At 48.9% G+C, this 19,760-nt stretch overlaps 3 non-coding genes across 3 annotated transcripts; 1 reads left to right on the forward strand and 2 right to left on the reverse strand.

The window, feature by feature from the left end:
* Positions 1 to 2,140: 2,140 nt before the first annotated feature.
* TRNAP-UGG (transfer RNA proline (anticodon UGG)) lies at positions 2,141 to 2,212 on the reverse strand. The gene has a single exon. It is a non-coding gene; the product is annotated as a tRNA-Pro (tRNA).
* Positions 2,213 to 7,792: 5,580 nt separating this feature from the next.
* Positions 7,793 to 7,878, reverse strand: TRNAY-GUA (transfer RNA tyrosine (anticodon GUA)). The gene is given in 2 exon segments: positions 7,793 to 7,828; positions 7,842 to 7,878. It is a non-coding gene; the product is annotated as a tRNA-Tyr (tRNA).
* Positions 7,879 to 11,103: 3,225 nt separating this feature from the next.
* Positions 11,104 to 11,175, forward strand: TRNAE-UUC (transfer RNA glutamic acid (anticodon UUC)). Its single transcript has one exon. It is a non-coding gene; the product is annotated as a tRNA-Glu (tRNA).
* Positions 11,176 to 19,760: the final 8,585 nt, after the last annotated feature.

Genomic DNA, 19,760 nt, shown 5'->3' on the forward strand with positions numbered 1-19,760 from the left:
AGAGTCACAACGCCACACTAACAACGACACTAAAAGTGCTATTGAGAAGGCAAAAGTCAACATTTCCGTATGAAAAGTTTCTTTTTTATAAAAACAGGGCGAGCAGACAGAAACTCCCCAGATAACGTCACACTAACAACGACACTAAAAGTACTATGGAGATGCTACTTTCTTTGATATGCTAATGAAGAAGGCAAAAGTCAACATTTCCGACAACTAAAGCAGCCGACTTTGAGGCTAGGGAAGCACCACGTTCTACTGTAGCACGAGTGTAGCGCGAGACTATAGCATTAGGTGAATAACACAAATCACAAGATTCCAGAACTGAAAAAAATAATTAAGTGTCCCTATGTAATGCAAATGGTACTCACCTTAAAAAGGCTTTATGGGGGAAAAGCGAATAGTGCAATTCCAAAGACTTTAAGACGCAAAAGCAATTGCGAGACTCTAGCAAATGCATGTAATCGAGAATCACTATGCCAGCATTGAGAAATAACACTGCATTTTTCAGAAGTCACTAAATCTTAGACTTAAACTGTTAACGCGCATTGTAATGTAAGAAAATGAAACCTAAATCTTGTACGTTTACTGTAAACGCGCATTGTATTTTTAAAAAATGCACCTTGGTAAATGAAAACAGCTTGCTGAATAAAAGCATGTCTATTTGCATATAGAAGACAATCACAATGGCACAGAATAAAAAAAAATGAAGAACCAACAACGCACAACTTAGAGCACAACTAAATCTTACACTTGATGAATGAAAGCCGTTTACACGTATACTCTAAAAGCGCATTGTATTTTAAGAAAATGCAGCTTGCTAAACGAAAGCAGCTTGCTGAATGTAAGCATATGTATCGGCATGTAATCGACAGTGGCACAGGCAAAAACGAAACTGAAGAACAAACAGCGCACAACTCAGCGCTCATACTTGTGCGCGTGTCAGTTACAAATCGCCTCCAGGGCGATGCGCGCTGCCAGGAGTGTCTCCTGGGAAGCACACACGCCGACAATAAGTTCTCGGCGGAGACGCGCTTCCGCGCGGCTCAGCCGAGACCTAATAAAAATGAGGAGGAAGGACAGAAGAATAAAAAGGTTAATGTTAATTCAACGTTTTCTTTCTCAAGTTTCTAAACTTGTAATGGTTGATGTTTGAGTCAACAAAAGGCATCTGCCAAAACACGGGATCGAACCAGGGACCTGTAGATCTTCAGTCTAACGCTCTCCCAACTGAGCTATTTCTGCCGCTCATGGTATACTTTTTTGACTGTTGTGATTCCAGTGAACACACCCTGGAGCTGTTGTGCTCGGAGTTGTTTCCGGGTTCACGGGTCTCAATTACCCCTGTCCACCCTCAGACTGGTGAGTGTCTGCGCCTCTTTCTTCCAATTGCCAGGAGCCTGGCACAGAATATACAGAGCAGGGTCCTTGTGCTCAGAATATGCCCATCACAACCACAGCCACAGGCTATCACCACGAAGGGTGCCTGGGGTCGTTATTGTACCCCTAAAAATACACATCACAATGACTGACCAGAGAATAAACCTTTGAAATACTCCTCTGCACCCAAAGATCCCCCCGCCAGGTGACTGTGCCAGAGAATGCGCCAATCAGAACCAAGGCGCTTTAAACGCGCCCATCCGAATTATTGAGCCAAATTAAACTCATTTAAAGAGCCCCAGAATTCCTTCATCTCCGATGCACCAATCAGAGTGAACGAAGGCAGACACCGTCCTAACTTCACTCTGACCAGAAACAACCCGAACATTACAAATGTAACTAATGCTCTTCTTAAAGAGCACCCCCCCCCCCGCACCCCCCCCACGGCTCACCTTTCTGTCTTCGAGGTTAGTTTCAATAACAGTTTTGCGTCCCCTGTTCTCAGCTTCGACGCGAGTCACAATAAAAACAAACCCCTCCTGGCTGCTGATGTGGCGGGGTCGCTGCCCCGCCCCCTCCTCCAGTTGTTTCTGCAGCTGGCTCGGCGGTGCAGGGCTCACTGTTCTTGCTTTGAGTGCGGCAGAGTATGTGTGTAATCAAATGCAAAACCAACCCTGGTTATTTCAAAGTCACTTGTTTTGTGACTCGCACCTTTTCAAAGTATCCATTTATTGAAATGTGACTTTATAAAAAGAAAAGAGGGCTCGTCCGGGATTTGAACCCGGGACCTCTCGCACCCAAAGCGAGAATCATACCCCTAGACCAACGAGCCGGCTGTGTCCTTGCATGTTTAAATTTAGAATATGGTGTCTCTATTTCTGCTATAACTCTACCTTTACTTTATATCATTCACGTCTGTACCCACCTTAGTCCGTCTGTACCCACCTTAGTCGCAGGGACTCCCAGAGGACATTCCTATTAAGACCACAGACACTACAGGGTTATAACGTCACAGCATGGCATTAATAAGAAAAAATAAAAAACGGAGTGTAAACTTTGTTAATTTATTTTCAGCCTAGCTTCAAGGCATCAAAAAATCCAGCAACTTATCCAATATGATGCAATTCCACAATATTCAATTTTCAGGAGTCTTGCAATTACGTTTCATAATCCAACTTCTTTTAGTTTTTCAGAACAACACTTTTTTCCAATCAGCCCAGTCAACACGTTTCGCCCCTGAGGACTACATCAGGGTTCTGCATCCCAGTACCATATATTTCGAATGGTGTTTAGTGTACCATCTGGTTCTGTATCTTCCTGGGGAATCAGTCTCTTCCTCTGGGTGGTATAGTACCCCCCTGATTCATCTCTTCCGTATGTCCAGGCAGAATGTCATGAAAAAAATACCTAGAATTTGGTTGCTCAATAGTTGTTGCTTCTAAGAATGTGAGGTCGCGAAAAGTAGAGCGTAAATATCGTTCCCTTTAACGCATGATGTAACTGGGGAGCGATCAAGTTCAAGTTCAAGTTCGGGCATTTGTATAGCGCACTACTCACCCAAAGGGTCTCAAGGCGCTTGGGGAAGGGGTTCATTATTTGTCGAATAGCCAGGTTTTCAGTTCTTTTCTGAAGGAGATGTGGTTCTGAGTAAGGCGGAGGTGGGTGGGGAGTGAGTTGTATAATGCATGCAGGTTGGGCGTTACAACTCAGAAAAACCATGTAGAAGTGGTGCAGAGAAATCTATGCGATTTCACTGCGACACTTCAACAACTTGACTGCGTCAAATCCTTACACCTGCTTCAAGCAGGCATACCGAGTGATGCAGGGCCTTTCACATGGGACTCGCCCCGTGTGTAATGACACATTCCACAGGCCGCAGCAGTGAGAGCACCAAATCTGAAACACTGGACCACCAGTCAACATGCTGCTCAGAGACAGCGCTTACAATAAGACACATTGTCGGTGCAGTATGCTGTCAGTGCAGTTTTTGCTATTAAATTAAAGTAGGTACAAGACAAAAAATATCACGCAACAATCAGTAGTGTTTTGCTATGAGGAAGCCGGTCCCGTCCAATAGGAGGAAAAACAACAACAGGAATAAAAACACACGACACTGAGGCAGAATATGATGATATAAAGAAGGAAATATACTGCACATTAGATAGACTGAAATCTGTTAAGACTTTACAAGTGTCGAAGATGTAAAAGACTCTCGTAGCACACTACTGTGGTAGCCTAAATAAAATAATAGCAATCAGGACATATGCTAGAGAAAATGTATTATAGATGACAAGATAATACAAGTAGGTGCAGCACGGAGACAGTCGGCATAGCTGCTGAGTGTCCAAAGAAGTGATGTCTCTGACAGCTTTTATTGACACAAACCACAGAGGATGCAGCATCGTAATGCACGGAGCACAAACGAAGCATCGAATACTTGACCAATTAGCAACTGCCTAGGCTGCGCTACACCATTTATGGTCCGAAATATATTGTTGCTGACCACGTGTCTTAAGTAGGCAGCTTTTGGGACTTTCCACTGTAATGCGATGTATTAGCCCTAGTACTTTTCCATAGAAATGATTGCAATATCATAGCACGTACCAAACATATTTCTAAATGTGACATGCTGAAATGACTTTGGGTCATCTAGCATGCTGCGCTGTTCTGGTATCTCTCTTATCCAAGCCTTGCGTTACAAAAGAATCTTTACTTTCCGCAGCTTCAGTAACTTTTAGTTAATTTGTTTGTGTCAACATTCTACAGGCCTTTAAGGTAGATATTTTGAATCACATTATAAAATCAGCTTCTACACTACAAACTAGAGAGGAACAGGCATTTGTAATGTAATAGGTCTCGCAATTGCGAGATTTTGAGCTATTGGAAGTGTAAATAACAATGCCTTTTATTTATGTGTTTAAAAAAACCTGCAATAATAAAATGCATTGTCATTTACAATAGGTCAAAATGTGTAAAATACAAGACCTATTGCATTGCAAATGCTTGTTGTTTACAAACGCCCCATGCTGCGCTTTCATGTTAATAGAGGCCATGCCCCTTTCTTTAGACGAGTCGTGTCAAAAGAAACATCAGCGGCTGCTATTAAAATGAAAACGCCCTGTAAGGGGTGCTTATTTTTGTAAAAGCATCCTGTGAAAGCACGCATGACGCGCTGAATGTTGAAGGAAAGCATGTAGTGCCCGCAGTAGGAGAAACATTTTAAAGAAAATAGTGCTTACAGCAGCCGCGCCACTGCAGGTTAGAGCACTGGGGTGGTGGGGCCAGGTGAGGGGGGATTTTGAGAGACTCTCGAAATTCCACCTCACGCGGCCCCACCGCTGTTACCTGCAGCGTCGACGGCTGCCTTGCAGACTAAAAAAAGACCTACTGTGTAACAACCGAAGTAAAAGGGCAAGTCCTTATGGGAGGTTACAAATGAAGACAAAGCGGTATTAAGGAGGGACTAACAAGACAATTAAGGAATCAGGAGCCAGCATTTTTGAAGGACAATGGTACAAGCCAATGACAAATATGAGCGGAGAGAGGGCGGGACTCCAAGTACAAATTCCAAAACAGCATGCATCGCAGAGCAGCGCATGCGCTGCCCAGGCTCGACCTAAAAATATCAGTGACCAACGAACCAAGAAAAATAGAAAGTACAATGCTAGGGTCAGAGCTTCTTCTCAGGGACCCTGCAGGAGGACAGCCCCAGGTTTCCCAGACACCCACGTGCATGAGCGGCTTCCCCTGGACAGTAGGGTGACCAACTGTCCGAAAATTACATGGACTGTCCGGAATTTGGATCTCAAGTCTGTAGTCTTTGACAATCCCTGTTACGGATGCCTTTTATCCGTAATTTTGGGCATTGAGGAACAGCACTGTTCCCCTGCATGAAGCCTCAGCTCCCTGATGGGGCCGCCTTGCACTCTTCCTGGAGCACAAGAGCAGCCCCACCCGCCCATTGTCATTCTGTCTGCTGCTGATTGCCACATTCAGAATGAGAATGGGCCAGTCTGGGCTCTCACAGCATGTGGTGGCCTCCTCTTGCCTCGGCCTAGGGCAGGACATTCTTTCAGATTGAAGAAATGTGCAAAAACCCCAATGCGGCTACGTGAGAATCCAGTTCATTCAAAGAAGATGGGAAAACAAGTTAAAAGAAGGGGCTAGAGTTCTTTCAGTCTCATCATTTTAGAAAAGTGCATTTTCAACATTATATTCAACGATGCAATGGTTTCTGCTTTTTTCTCTTATGCAACTAACAACCATTGACAAAGCCAATAGTTTTGGCTTGTAGGTGTAACAATACTTGTTGTGTTAATTTTCTGGATACAATGACAGAAGAGGCAAATCACCAGTCCAGCAGCCCACTGTGCTAAGCATAGCTTTTTAGCTGAGGTGTTTTAAGCCACACCCTTAATTACACTAAACACCCCCTTTGGAGAGACCTCCCCCTCCCCCCATTTTGTTTCATCCTGCTTAAAACCCTGGAAACAACAGGCTGCGATGTACCTTGGGATGAATGTTGCACTCTACAAAAAACTCTAAAATGCAAATACAACACCATGCCAGAGTCACCTCACTTCCTGGAACTGTGCATCATGCTTGACTCATGACTTCCTCTTTTTCAGATTGCCTAAGCACAGGGGCATAGTGAACCCTACCCCTTGCTTTAGGAACTACAGCCAGGGTGAAATTCTTGATGGGCCTCTTCTATCTGCAGCTCTGCAGGCAAGAGCTCAGCTCATAATTAATATGAAAAGGTGGGCGAGTGAGGAATTGAAGGGATGGTGGATGGCTGGATGGATTAGTGAAAGGGTGAATGGATGAATGAAAGGGTGAATGGATGGATAATGAGAGAAAGGATGGATGGATGGATGAGTGAGTGGAAGGATGGATGAGAGAAAAGGTAAGTGGATGTATGGGTGGAAGGGTTGATGGATGGTAAATGGGTGGATGGATGAGTGGATGGATGGGTGGATGAGTGGATGGATGAGTGTATGGATGGATGGGTGGAAGAGTGGATGGATGAGTCAAAGTGTGGATGGATGAATGAAATGTTGGATGGAAGGAAGGATACATGATGAATAGGTTAGCAAATGGAAGAATATGTTTGGATTTGGATGGGCTTACTTATATACTATTGCGCGACCTCCTCTGATGTGTCTGTAAAACGTTACTTTTGTCCCAAAGTTTGGTCCTGAATTTTTACACTCACCGTCCTGAATTTGCACCCATGCCAGTTGGTCACCCTACTGGACAGGGTTTTACTTACAATGCAGGGACCTGCCGTCCTATCATGTCCCAATATAGAGGGTAAACACAGACCTGTGTTAGGTGCTCATGCTGGACCCGGGGAATATAAGATTTCTTTTTTTTTTTTTTTTTTGATGAGGGGGGTGGGGCGTGCACGTCCGGCCCAGTGGCACTTTTACTTTCACAATGTGTCTGTAGGTTCTAAACTATTACGTTTAAATAGATAAAAGTGACACCTTCGTATAAAACAATTCCCCATTCAGAGCCCGCCCCATCATTCCATTTATTTAGCATGAAGAATACTCAGTAAAATGCATTTTCCATGTAGTTTTTGTATTTTAATATCATATATGTTTATATAAATAATAAGCCTCAATTACTTTTTACTTTTTCATTTACTTAAAAGGAAAAGACACAAATGCTGTCCAAAAGGTAAAAGACTTCTAAATATTTTAACTTGTAAAGGTGTGGCCATAATTAAAAAGCAACAGCAAATTGTAATATCAGTATAACTTTATAAATTGCATTTAAAAAAGTTGTTCTATCGTCAAAACGTTTGCTTACTTAAAAAACATGAACCTCCCCGTCGGGGACGGTCTCCCGCGTGACAGGCGGGGATACTGACCACTATACTAACGAGGAACCGGTGGATCTCAACCTGCTGGGCCGCTCCTCATGTGGCCTTCGAGCCGCCTCTCCCCGATATGCTACCGGTTCGTGCCATTTATCAACTCCTTGACACCAACACAGGGGGCCACGGGCTCAACAAACACACACACTCTCTCCTACCATACACACACAAACACACTCCTCCCTCACACCTCACAGCAACCCTCTCGCCTCCTGGCAGACGCTCTCAGCAGCATCCCCTGGTGCCAGAGTCACCACAACCAGCTCCCAGGGCTGCTTCAGAGGGGGCCCCGGACTGGCTCTTCAGCCCAGGGGCCCCTGGCTCTGTCTGATGAGGGGGCATTGCAGCGGGGGCTGCACACAGGGAGGGGGTGGCGGGAGACACCACCCCCCTCACCCCTGCCGGAGGAGAGAGCTGGGCTGTAAAGGTGAAGAGGGGAGGCAGGAAAAGCCCCGGCGTGTGAGGGTCCGAGAAAGAGGCGCTTTCCATTGTGAAGCAGAGAGAAAAAAAGTGAAGAGTTTGCAAAAATCCTTCGAGCCGGATTTGAACCAGCGACCTAAGGATGACAGTCACTCCGCTACAGTCCTCCGCTCTACCAACTGAGCTATTGAAGGCTAGGTGGGGAGGGGATGACAAGGTGCTATTTTGCATGAAGAGTGGTTCCGGACTGTACCTAATTGGGCAATATTCTTTGTCTAAACACTTGATAACGCTTCAAACCCGACGGATATTTAACTAACAGGGAAACGTCTGAGTCCTGGCTGATTTCATGATATATTTACATTTATTATTTTGGGATCCAAAAGTTAATAAAGGGGGTATGTAATCTAGTTATATCGATATACATGTAGCGCTCAAACACCGTAGGTTTCCTAGTATTGGATCAGAGTTATATATGTTTATTTATTTATTTAGGGTGTTTCGTGTTTACTTTTGGATACATTAGTGCTGTTGATCCTGGGTAACAAGTGTTATTGTGTATTAAGAGTTTATTTTTTGGGTTCGGATGTTCTCTGTAGCATTAAATACTTAAATGCACACTTAGTGCACACTTTTTACATCCGGTGTAAACATAGATGTATATTTTGATTTATAACTTGTTTACATTTGACATGAATAAACATGGAAACATTTGTACTTTATTTGCCTGCCCAGGCTGCAGTCGTATCCTATCTATATGTAAAAGTCTCACCATTCGGTTCTTATAAATTGGCATGATGAGAAAAAGGAACAACCCAGCAGAGAATGCCTACAAATTTGTGTTTATTGCTTTTAACCTCAGATGTTTACTTTTGTAAACACACACCGCAGAGGCTCCTCCCCGCTCTCCCAGAATGCTGTGCGGGTTATTTGGGGTCTGCCCCTGACAATGCTGCTGATGTCCCGTTGCTGCTCCAGGGCCCTGTGGCTGTGAGTGCTGTGGCGGTGCCGCCCCCTGGCGGTCACTGTGAGCATCTGAAGATACCTGGGAAGAAGCCAGGGTGACTCGATTCGGGGGGGGTCCTGTCTTCTAATTCTCCTTGACCTCTCCGCAGCCTTTGACACTGTCAATCACAACACCCTCCTCAATATTCTTCAACAGAGAATGGGCATGGAGGGCACTGTGCTTAAATGGTTTGCATCCTTCCTCTCTGACAGATCCCAAATGATCAAAATAGCGAACAGTCTTTCTTCTCCTGTGGCGGTAGGTCAGGGTGTTCCTCAAGGCTCTATACTTGCACCCACATTGTTCAATCTCTACTTAGAACCACTGGGAAACCTCCTAAGCAAATCCGGGATTCACTATCACCTCTATGCAGACGATACTCCACTCTACCTCAAGGTTGCCTCCACTCATGATCTCTCCTTCCTAAGCTCTACTCTGGACTCCATCCAAAACTGGATGTCAACTCATCAACTGATTCTGAATCCCTCCAAAACTGAATTCCTCCTCTTCTCCTCCTCACTCTCTCCTACCCCGGTCCAATCATGGATGGATCAGATGAATCTACTAAACAATAAACCCAGCATTGTCGACAGCGCTAAATCCCTTGGAGTCATTCTAGACAAAAAACTCAACCTAACTCCCCACATCTATTCTATTGCTAAATCTGCTCGTTACCAACTGCGCCTTCTTTGGGGAATCCGACGCTTTTTCCCGGAGCAGGACCTCATCACCCTGGTGTAATCGCTGGTCCTCTCCAGACTTGACTACTGCAATTCTCTTCTTACTGGCCTCCCCAAATCTCACCTGTCCCCACTTAAGTCTGTTTTCCATTCTGCAGCTCGCTTCATTTATGGGGCCAAAAGAAGCGATCACATCACACCAATGTTATCCACCCTCCGTTGGCTTCCCTTCGAGGCTAGAGCTATCTACAAGACCGCTTGTATCACCCACAAAGCCTTGCACTCCTCCTCTCCTCGCTACCTGGCGAATAAACTGAAACTCTCTGGAGGTTCTAGACCTTCACGCAATGCGGAGAATCTACTACTTGAACCTCCCACTTTCAAGAAGGAGAGAACAATGGCCCAATCCTTTTCAGGCAACGCAGTGAGAATCTGGAACTCCCTTCCGCCTCAGCTCCGGACCACCGCCTCCTCCCAGGCCTTCAAAAGGGACCTCAAAGTTCTCCTCCTCCAGAGACACCTCCAAAAGTAATTCACGTCCTCTTGTTATTTGGAGGAAGGCTTCCCACTACTGATAATTTCCACGACCATGGAAGTGCCTTCCCAGTGTATTCCTGGGGTTGGAGTGTCTGCCTCTTTGGAGTATTTTCCATGTACCTGTGTTTTGTGCCCTTTTGTAACATGCACACACCACTTTGCCCTTGTAACACACGATTTGCGACCTCTCACATGTTTTTACCTTTGATACTGGCACACGTGCCACCTCTGCCTACATAACACTTGTTCTTGTGCCGGAGTGTCTAGCACCTTTTGCAGTATTATACCCCAAATGATACTTTGTCTTCTCTTGTAACTGCACACTTGTCACTTTTTCCTCCTGTGCACTTTTTACTACCTCATGTATTTTTGGAGGCGCACAATTTTTACTACCTCATGTATTTTGTTTGCTCACAATTGTCACTATTACCTTTACTACCTCATGTATTTTTGACTGCTCACAATTTTTACTACCTCATGTATTTTGTTTGCTCACAAATGTCACTATTACCTTATGTACTGTAACGTATGCGTTTGCAATCTGTTCTTTTGTAATGTTTCTCATTATGTTTCATTTCTGTTCCTTATGTGAAGCGCTCTGACACCTTCGGGTAAAGTCTGCGCTATATAAAAATGCATAAATAAATAAATAAATAAAAACCTGAGCTGGTCCTCCCTCCTCTGTGTGAACCAATCAAGTGTCAGGACTGGGGCCGGTGCTGTTAGGTTAACTGGAGCCCCCCTCACCCCTCCAGAAGGCAGCCTCGGGCCTGTGACAGGTGGGGGGGGGGGGGAGCGTGTGGTCCAAAGAAGCAGCTGGAGGGTAACTGCAGAGGGGTCTGTGGGGCCTTGAGCCTGGTGAGGAGACACAGGAGTGAAGGGGGGTCCTGGGGAGAGGGGCGTGGCTTTGTCTGGCTCCAGGGGGGGAGGGGCAGTAAGAGGCAGTGCGGGGGCTGCTGCTGTCCTCTGGTCCTGGGCTCTGGGTCTGGAGAAGGTCTAGGGTTGAAAATGATGAGACATGAGCAGGGTGTTGCAGAAATCATGACCTCTCATTCCTTCCGGTTTGTCAGGAGTGTAGGGGTGGTCTGTTACCCCATTCATGGCCAGACCCTTATGGGTGGCAGTGTGATTGTACATGTACAAACCGGAGCCTGACAGAACAGATGTTCAACAGACTGCATCCTTTGCAGGCAGCCTCCCATATGGTCTAGCGGTTAGGATTCCTGGTTTTCACCCAGGCGGCCCGGGTTCGACTCCCGGTATGGGAAGTACAGTTTTTGTTGTTGCAACATTAGAAAAGTATTTTATTCCATCTAAACAACAAGCATTTACAATGCAATGGTTTTGCCTTTGTTAAAGTTAGAGCTATTGGCATTGCTCTTGACACTCTGAAGCTCCACTCTGCATTCTGAAGCTCCACTCTGAAGCTGCACTCTGAAGCTCCACTCTGAAGCTCCACTCTGAATCTCCACTCTGAAGCTCCACTATGAAGCTCCACTCTGAAGCTCCACTCTGAAGCTCCACTCTGCACTCTGAAGCTCCACTCTGAATCTGAACTCTGAAGCTCCACTCTGAATCTGCACTCTGAAGCTCCACTCTGCACTCTGAAGCTCCACTCTGAATCTGAACTCTGAAGCTCCACTCTGAATCTGCACTCTGCACTCTGAATCTGCACTCTGAATCTCCACTCTGCACTCTGAAGCTCCACTCTGCACTCTGAAGCTCCACTCTGAATCTCCACTCTGCACTCTAAATCTCCACTCTGCACTCTGAATCTCCACTCTGCACTCTGAAGCTCCACTCTGCACTCTGAAGCTCCACTCTGAAGCTCCACTCTGAAGCTCCACTCTGAAGCTCCACTCACACTTTGAAGCTCCACTCTGAAGCTCCACTCTGCACTCTGAAGCTCCACTCTGAAGCTCCACTCTGCACTCTGAAGCTCCACTCTGCACTCTGAAGCTCCACTCTGCACTCTGAATCTCAACTCTGAAGCTCCACTCTCCACTCTGAATCTCCACTCTGAAGCTCCACTCTCCACTCTGAATCTCCACTCTGAATCTCCACTCTCCACTCTGAATCTCCACTCTGAATCTCCACTCTCCACTCTGAAGCTCCACTCTGAATCTCCACTCTCCACTCTGAAGCTCCACTCTGAAGCTCCACTCTGAAGCTCCACTCTGAAGCTCCACTCTGAAGCTCCACTCTGAAGCTCTACTCTGCACTCTGAAGCTCCACTCTGAAGCTCCACTCTGAAGCTCCACTCTGAAGCTCCACTCTGAAGCTCCACTCTGCACTCTGAAGCTCCACTCTGAAGCTCCACTCTGCACTCTGAAGCTCCACTCTGAAGCTCCACTCTGCACTCTGAAGCTCCACTTTGAAGCTCCACTCTGAAGCTCCACTCTGAAGCTCCACTCTGAAGCTTCACTCTGCACTCTGAAGCTCCACTCTGAAGCTCCGCTCTGAAGCTCCACTCTGAAGCTCCACTCTGAAGCTCCACTCTGCACTCTGAAGCTCCGCTCTGAAGCTCCACTCTGAAGCTCCGCTCTGAAGCTCCGCTCTGAAGCTCCACTCTGAAGCTCCGCTCTGAAGCTCCGCTCTGAAGCTCCACTCTGCACTCTGAAGCTCCACTCTGAAGCTCCACTCTGCACTCTGAAGCTCCACTCTGAAGCTCCACTCTGCACTCTGAAGCTCCACTCTGAAGCTCCGCTCTGAAGCTCCACTCTGAAGCTCCACTCTGAAGCTCCACTCTGCACTCTGAAGCTCCACTCTGAAGCTCCACTCTGCACTCTGAAGCTCCACTCTGAAGCTCCGCTCTGAAGCTCCACTCTGAAGCTCCACTCTGAAGCTCCACTCTGCACTCTGAAGCTCCACTCTGAAGCTCCACTCTGAAGCTCCACTCTGAAGCTCCACTCTGAAGCTCCACTCTCCACTCTGAAGCTCCACTCTGAAGCTCCACTCTGAAGCTCCACTCTGAAGCTCCACTCTGCACTCTGAAGCTCCACTCTGAAGCGTCACTCTGAAGCTCCACTCTGCACTCTGAAGCTCCACTCTGAAGCTCCACTCTGAAGCTCCACTCTGAAGCTCCACTCTGAAGCTCCACTCTGAAGCTCCACTCTGGCGCTCCACTCTGAAGCTCCACTCCGAAGCTCCACTCTGCACTCTGAAGCTCCACTCTGAAGCTCCACTCTGCACTCTGAAGCTCCACTCTGAATCTGCACTCTGAAGCTCCACTCTGAATCTGCACTCTGAAGCTCCACTCTGCACTCTGAAGCTCCACTCTGAAGCTCCACTCTGCACTCTGAAGCTCCACTCTGAAGCTCCACTCTGAAGCTCCACTCTGAATCTGCACTCTGAAGCTCCACTCTGCACTCTGAAGCTCCACTCTGAAGCTCCACTCGGAAGCTCCACTCGGAAGCTCCACTCTGCACTCTGAAGCTCCACTCGGAAGCTCCACTCTGCACTCTGAAGCTCCACTCTGAAGCTCCACTCTGCACTCTGAAGCTCCACTCTGAAGCTCCACTCTGCACTCTGAAGCTCCACTCTGACGCTCCACTCTGAAGCTCCACTCTGCACTCTGAAGCTCCACTCTGAAGCTCCACTCTGAAGCTCCGCTCTGAAGCTCCGCTCTGAAGCTCCACTCTGAAGCTCCACTCTGAAGCTCCACTCTGCACTCTGAAGCTCCACTCTGAAGCTCCACTCTGCACTCTGAAGCTCCACTCTGAAGCTCCACTCTGAAGCTCCGCTCTGAAGCTCCACTCTGAAGCTCCGCTCTGAAGCTCCACTCTGAAGCTCCGCTCTGAAGCTCCACTCTGAAGCTCCGCTCTGAAGCTCCACTCTGAAGCTCCGCTCTGAAGCTCCACTCTGAAGCTCCACTCTGACTCTGAAGCTCCTCTCTGCACTCTGAAGCTCCACTCTGAAGCTCCACTCTGCACTCTGAAGCTCCACTCTGAATCTGCACTCTGAATCTGCACTCTGAATCTGCACTCTGAAGCTCCACTCTGAAGCTCCACTCTGAAGCTCCACTCTGAAGCTCCACTCTGAAGCTCCACTCTGCACTCTGAAGCTCCACTCTGAAGCTCCACTCTGCACTCTGAAGCTCCACTCTGAAGCTCCACTCTGAAGCTCCACTCTGCACTCTGAAGCTCCACTCTGAAGCTCCACTCTGAAGCTCCACTCTGCACTCTGAAGCTCCACTCTGCACTCTGAAGCTCCACTCTGAAGCTGCACTCTGAAGCTCCACTCTGAAGCTCCACTCTGAAGCTCCACTCTGCACTCTGAAGCTCCACTCTGCACTCTGAAGCTCCACTCTGAAGCTGCACTCTGAAGCTCCACTCTGAAGCTCCACTCTGAAGCTCCACTCTGAAGCTCCACTCTGAAGCTCCACTCTGCACTCTGAAGCTCCACTCTGAAGCTCCACTCTGAAGCTCCACTCTGAAGCTCCACTCTGAAGCTCCACTCTGAAGCTCCACTCTGAATCTGCACTCTGAAGCTCCACTCTGAAGCTCCACTCTGAAGCTCCACTCTGCACTCTGAAGCTCCACTCTGAAGCTCCACTCTGCACTCTGAAGCTCCACTCTGAAGCTCCACTCTGCACTCTGAAGCTCCACTCTGAAGCTCCACTCTGAATCTGCACTCTGAAGCTCCACTCTGAAGCTCCACTCTGAAGCTCCACTCTGAAGCTCCACTCTGAAGCTCCACTCTGCACTCTGAAGCTCCACTCTGAAGCTCCACTCTGAAGCTCCACTCTGAAGCTCCACTCTGAAGCTCCACTCTGAAGCTCCACTCTGCACTCTGAAGCTCCACTCTGAAGCTCCACTCTGAAGCTCCACTCTGAAGCTCCACTCTGAAGCTCCACTCTGCACTCTGAAGCTCCACTCTGCACTCTGAAGCTCCACTCTGAAGCTCCACTCTGAAGCTCCACTCTGAAGCTCCACTCTGAAGCTCCACTCTGCACTCTGAAGCTCCACTCTGAAGCTCCACTCTGCACTCTGAAGCTCCACTCTGAAGCTCCACTCTGCACTCTGAAGCTCCACTCTGAAGCTCCACTCTGAAGCTCCACTCTGAAGCTCCACTCTGAAGCTCCACTCTGAAGCTCCACTCTGCACTCTGAAGCTCCACTCTGAAGCTCCACTCTGAAGCTCCACTCTGAAGCTCCACTCTGAAGCTCCACTCTGCACTCTGAAGCTCCACTCTGCACTCTGAAGCTCCACTCTGAAGCTCCACTCTGAAGCTCCACTCTGAAGCTCCACTCTGCACTCTGAAGCTCCACTCTGAAGCTCCACTCTGCACTCTGAAGCTCCACTCTGAAGCTCCACTCTGAATCTGCACTCTGAAGCTCCACTCTGCACTCTGAAGCTCCACTCTGAAGCTCCACTCTGCACTCTGAAGCTCCACTCTGAAGCTCCACTCTGCACTCTGAAGCTCCACTCTGAAGCTCCACTCTGCACTTTGAAGCTCCACTCTGAATCTGCACTCTGAAGCTCCACTCTGCACTCTGAAGCTCCACTCTGAAGCTCCACTCTGCACTCTGAAGCTCCACTCTGAAGCTCCACTCTGCACTCTGAAGCTCCACTCTGAAGCTCCACTCTGAAGCTCCACTCTGAAGCTCCACTCTGAAGCTCTACTCTGCACTCTGAAGCTCCACTCTGAAGCTCTACTCTGCACTCTGAAGCTCCACTCTGAAGCTCTACTCTGCACTCTGAAGCTCCACTCTGAAGCTCCACTCTGAAGCTCCACTCTGCACTCTGAAGCTCCACTCTGAAGCTCCACTTTGAAGCTCCACTCTGAAGCTCCACTCTGCACTCTGAAGCTCCACTCTGAAGCTCCACTCTGCACTCTGAAGCTCCACTCTGAAGCTCCACTCTGAAGCTCCACTCTGCACTCTGAAGCTCCACTCTGAAGCTCCACTCTGAAGCTCCACTCTGAAGCTCCACTCTGAAGCTCCACTCTGCACTCTGAAGCTCCACTCTGAAGCTCCACTCTGCACTCTGAAGCTCCACTCTGAAGCTCCACTCTGAAGCTCCACTCTCCACTCTGAAGCTCCACTCTGAAGCTCCACTCTGAAGCTCCACTCTGAAGCTCCACTCTGCACTCTGAAGCTCCACTCTGAAGCTCCACTCTGGCGCTCCACTCTGAAGCTCCACTCTGAAGCACCACTCTGCACTCGGTATAATCTTCATGCCTCCTACTTTCCCTGCAGCCAACCATCTCCTCGGATGACGGGCTGCCGGCGATACCTCCCTGCAGCTTGGTTTGACCTTCATGCCCTTTCCCGGCGGGTGCCCTCAATCCTGGACCAGATTCGGGGGCGTTCCCGAGAAGAGGCTTTCGGCTGACGTAGCCAAAAGCCAAAGAATCTCGGGAACGCCCCCGTGTCTGGTCCGGCATTGATGGGCAGGCCCCTCGTCCAATGGCTAGGCTCCATTTATGGAGCCAGCCAATGAATGACGAGGGCCGACCCAAACCCACACACAGTACTCATTAGGTTTTTGCCTGCGCAAAAAAGATGCGCAGAGCGCATCTTTTTGGCGAGGCAAAACCTAAAAATGGCTCTGGAAGTCCTAATAACTCTCACTTGTGTCTCTTCCCTTCTATCAGTCTAAACCCCTTTGCGGTTTACCCCGACCCCTCGGCTCCTGCCCCCCCCCCCCTGCCCTTGCTGCACAGCTGCTGTAGTATTAAAGAACTGGAGGGAAAATGCCACAGATCAATACTATGAAGCGTTATTCGATGTTTGCCTTTTATCACACAACGAAGAGTACAGATTATATAAATAGCGCGTGGCATAAAACGATGGCACCAGGGCTTTAAGTGGGCCGGGTCTCAAGGGGTCTGAGCACCGGCAGTTTTTTTCAGGGGGCCTGGAAACGGGTCTCTATCGGGCTCTGTTTTGAGCCCTGACACGGGCAGCCCGTTTTTTTCCCGGACTGCAATGACCGCTGTTTGCTGTCACTGCAGTCCGGAAAAAAGTGCCATGGCTCAAAACAAAGCCTGATAGAGACCCGTTTCGAGACAGCACCAGCACATGGATGTGCGCTGCTCACACTGCTCACTTCTCAGTAGTAGAGAAGTTACAGCATGAGGTCATGCCAGGGGAGCGTTGTGGGGGAAGGGAAATCCTTTAAGAGTCATTTTCTTTCTGGATTTCCCTTCTCTTTCTGAAACTCAGGAGCAGCAACATTGTGGTAGGGTCACCAAGGATTTAATTGGAAGCTTTGTCAATATTATATACAAGTTATAGTTGCAGCTTATTTATCTTCTGCCAGTAATAACAATTGACAAAGCCGAGTGACAGGCTGCCCCGGGACACCAAAGGTGGCTACCTGCGAGGGCGGCCATCCTTAGTGCCATAGGATGGCACGGACCATTAGCGGTCTAGTGGTTGGCTGACTCGGTGGTCAGCCAGTGGTCAACCAGGGATTCCCCCACGCGTGAGGTCATTTCCTGTCCTGGGGGGAGAGGAGGGGGGAAAGCTATATAGCCCGGGGGCGAGGGTCTGGCGTCCTCTTTTGTTCCTGGGCAGCGGCGCGTAGACCCTCGCCCCCCCCCCCACCTCTGGCGAATCCCGCAGCGCGGACCCGGACTGCCCGGCGTTTTTTCCTGGCTGCTGCTCGCGTGACCCTCGCCCTCCCCGGACCCCGGGCGGGTGCTGCCCGTTGCTGTTTTTTCGATAGGCCCGGCGGCGCTGCTGGCAATTCACTAGGTGAGAGGCCTCACGGCGTAGCGAGAATATTGCAGGGCATGTAATTTTAAATTAGGTTAGTAGCGGGATTGTATGCGGTAATGTAACGAGGGGGGCTGTGGAGCACTTGGAGCGCGAATGTCTGCGGGACATTACTGGCGGTGTCAGATCACTTTAGAGGGAGCTAGAAAGTCCGTGCGACTTCAAGGCGGGTATCAGTATGAGGTCGGCAGGGGGGGGTGCGATATATTACTGCCACACGTAATCAAACACCGTTCCTCACATCTCCCGTGTCACGGTGCGCCCCTCCTTAATACCGGTCACGTGAGCCAGGGATCGGCTAGCCATAAATGAGGGGGCGCCTTTATTATACGCGATTAGGAGGGGGCCACAGGGGGTAGCGCTGCAGAGCGTAAAAGGTAGCGGCGCTGGGAGCCCGTGAACTTTTAAAAGCGCTGCTGAGCATACGGATGTGCCGCGTTGCTTCTCCTGTGGAATGGGGGGGGGGGGGGCTGTGCTGAGGGAGGCGAGGCTCGCTGCTGGGGCAGCTGGTGCTAGTTCTCGTACGGGGGGGGGGGGGGGTTTCCTGGGGGCCTTCCTTGTTTCGCGAGCGGTCGGGAGGCTCCCCCTCGCCTGTGTTGTGTTCCGTTCTCGTGCTTGCGGGGTCGTCGGTGCACCGGGCGTATGTGCCCCCACTCACAGTTGCCGCTACCCGCCACCCCACCTTTCGCCTTCCCCTGTTGCTCCATGAGTCCCGCTGGCCCTGTGATTTAGGAGCTGTTCCCCGGCTTGCCTGGGGCGGGGGTCGGATCTGGGTCGCCTTTTCGGCCGGTGTTTGGTGGGGCGCGTGGGGTCTTTGCTCCCTCTGGCCCGTCCAGGCGCTTGCTTGCGGGTGGGGCGTGGGTTGGCTTCCTCGGGCTCGGTTCGGTTGCGGTCCCTCGAGGGAAGGGTGGGGGGGGGGGGGGTGTTCCGGGATTGGGACCTGCATGCACAGGGTGTCATTTATTATTTTAATTTGCATTTGTAATTAGCGCGGACTTCGACCCGAGGGCGTCAGAGCGCTTCACAGGCAGGGTGTGACGAGAAACACCAGATGATATTTGCCTCCTGCCCATGTCCGTATGCGGTGCGCGATAAAGAACTTTCTTGTCCATGTACCTCCTTCAGTTAGAGCCACCAGGGATTGAAGTTTCAAAAAAAAAAAAAAAACTGCTTATATGAAATATGGTAAAAGCGAACGTTAAGAAGGCTCCTTTCGCTCTTCTAACAAGTTAGTCGTTATAATTTTCAGTTTCAGCATTTCACAAAGGCTTCTCCCCCGGGAATCGCTTCACATTAAGAACAGTGCGGTTCCTTTTTTGGAATGGGTTAAATTGTTTTATTATGATCGTGTGGGTCCTTCCGGTCATTGTTTACAATGAGAGCATCAGAGCGCTTCCCAAACGAACAGAAATTAGTAATAAACAAATTACAAAAGCAGACGATAAGTTACATGAAGTAAAAGTGACATTGGTGAGCAATACAAATTCCACGAGGTAGCGCCAAGGTCTTTGGATGGGCAGAATAGCTCAATGGGTTAGAGCGCAGTGCTAATAACTCCAAGGTCACGGGTTCGGATCCCGTGCTGATAGCTGTTCCCCTTACCTGTTGTTTCTGCTTTGCGATCAAGGGGTTCACTTTTATTACGTATGTGGCTGTCAGATATCATGTTGAGCCTTTTCTAATGATGTGGTTAGCAGTGCTGGCTTCTACTTCTGCCTGTTTCATTGTTTGTTTTAAGATGGCAACATTTATATTTGTTGTGAGTTTTACAGGTACAAGCAATTATATGGGATAATGTGAATTAAAAGGTATGTTTGATGGACGCTCGGACATTTATAATGGAAAGTTGTTTGTAGGGAGTACAAAATTTTAAAGCACTGCTATTAACCTTTTAAGAGACTGGGGCACATTTCGCTTTTAATGTTTGTATTTATGTTGAAGCATTTATAAGTTAATTGACTTGGGCTCTGGGTGGTACGTCCCCGGCTCCTCGAGTGCATGGGGCACGTATGTGGCACAGCGGCGCACTCGCCGCGTGGGCATGCATTTTCGATTCCTCCTCTGCTCCTCGTTGGCGGGAGGGGATTCCCACCCTGTGCAAAGAGGCGGCCCTACGCCCATGGCCCGCCC

This window comes from Lissotriton vulgaris, chromosome 1_1, assembly GCF_964263255.1.
Source record: "Lissotriton vulgaris chromosome 1_1, aLisVul1.2, whole genome shotgun sequence".
In the NCBI taxonomy this organism is placed as follows: Eukaryota; Metazoa; Chordata; class Amphibia; order Caudata; family Salamandridae; genus Lissotriton; species Lissotriton vulgaris.